Source organism: Branchiostoma belcheri, unplaced genomic scaffold, assembly GCF_001625305.1.
Source record: "Branchiostoma belcheri isolate BF01 breed outbred unplaced genomic scaffold, Haploidv18h27 scaffold76, whole genome shotgun sequence".
Taxonomy (NCBI): Eukaryota; Metazoa; Chordata; class Leptocardii; order Amphioxiformes; family Branchiostomatidae; genus Branchiostoma; species Branchiostoma belcheri.
In genome coordinates, this window is record NW_017804420.1 from 1,020,956 (window position 1) to 1,022,966 (window position 2,011).

Here is a 2,011-nt window from a genome sequence, read left to right on the forward strand (position 1 = left end):
AATGGAAAGGTGTTCTTAAACACATTAACTGGTTGTTATGCCTCAGGGTTTGTAACAAATCAGAAATCAGCCACCTAACTACAGACATTAGAAGAGACATACTGTACAGTAGGTTGAATGCAGAATTCAGATTTTTCTCACCTGAGAGTCATCGTCGGTCTTCACATCACCTGGTCTGGTCCAATCTTCTCTTGTCAGGTTTATGAAGAATTCACCACTATTGCATCAGTCACTCACTCACTCACTCACTCTCTCCCATAGCTTAGTCAGCCGTCGGGGCAGCATGATGTTTGGCCAAGTTCTTCCACTGCTGGCCGGTCCTCCGCCAGTCTGGCCATCTGGTTGGCTGTTACACCAGTCCACTTCTTTTAAGTCTGTAATCCATGACCGACGGGGACGTCCCCGCGGCCGTGCGCCTTCCACCTTACCCTGGAGAACTGTATGTGACAGTGTGCCTTTGGCCCTAGACACATGTCCGAACCACTGTAACTTTTTCTTCTTAACTGTGGCCAGGAAGCTGTCGAGTGGGCCTTGCAAGGTGTAATTGCATCAGTCAGCAGCCACCTAACTATACAGACAGTAGAAGTTACACACATGTCTCAAATATAAGACCAAATAGTTGTAGGTAAAATGTAGAATTGGGATTTTTCTCACCTGATATTCCTCTTCGGTACTGGTATTCAAATCTTCTGGTCCAATCTGTCTTGTTAGGTTCAGACAGAAGTCTTCACTCCTGTATAAGTCGGCAGCCACCTAACTATACAGACATTAAAAGTTACACACTTGTCTCAAATAAGACCAAATAGTTGTAGGTAAAATAGTAGAATTGGGATTTTTCTTCACCTGATATTCCTCTTGAATCTTCAAATCATCTGGTCAGGTCCTATCTGTCTTATCAGGTTCAGACAGAAGTCTTAAATACTGCAATTCACTTCAGTCAGCAGCCACCTAACTATACAGACATTAGAAGTTACACACTGTCTCAAACAACATTAAGTAAGTAGTGGTTGAATGCAGATTCAGATTTTTCTCACCTGATATTTCTCTTGGCTCTTCAAATCATCTGGTCTGGTCCAGTCTGTCTTGTCAGGTTCAGACAAGTTCTCACTACTGCATCAGCCTTTATCTAACCATACATACATTATAAGTTGGACACTTGTCTCAAATTAAAAACTAGCAATGCACACACACACACCTTAAATATCTTTCCTTTAAAACAAACACATACCTCGACGAAAACTCTACATGATGACCATAAAAACGGGGATAGAAACAACAATAAAATAAATCAACCCCCTTCAACTGAAACTTTATGAGGAATACGAAAAACCTCGGGGCAAAATATTTTGAAAACAAGGAATTGCTACCTTGACAAGCATAGTCATCTGTAGTGTTGGCGCCAGAAATACTTGGGCTTGGTCATTACTATTTACTGAATTACTATAAAAGGGAAACAAACAAGCTTTTAAATTATAAATGATACATTGCATATGATAATGAAGAACGAATTTCAAAGTATGGTCAACTCGACTTAACTAGTTTTCAACCGTTTTTGGTATCGTATTCATTTCGGCGCCCTGAAGCTTTGAGGCCACCATCTTGTTTACGCAAATTTTTGGCGGGAAAAATAACTACACGGCCACATTCCAACAGGTGTGTTGAACCACGTGGAGATAAAGAGAGAAATGGTTTGGTCTTTCGACAAATATAACCTCAAAACGCTGAACAACTGACTAAAAAGACATGCACATACATTTAACACTCTACAAGCGCACCACACATTGAAAACGCCAGTTGTTGAAAACGCGGCAACTTGATGGACTTTTTTAAGCCTGTGTAAAATTAGGAACGGTCGCTGCATCGCTGCCTAATACAGAAAAAAGTTCAATTCGCAGGAATATGTTGACATGTTTGTACTAGTTGCTTAGGAATAATGTCAGCCAAACAATGTACTGGTTTACCTGAAACAATGAGCGAAGTCGTCTCCATTAGTCCATACCACGCTACTCTT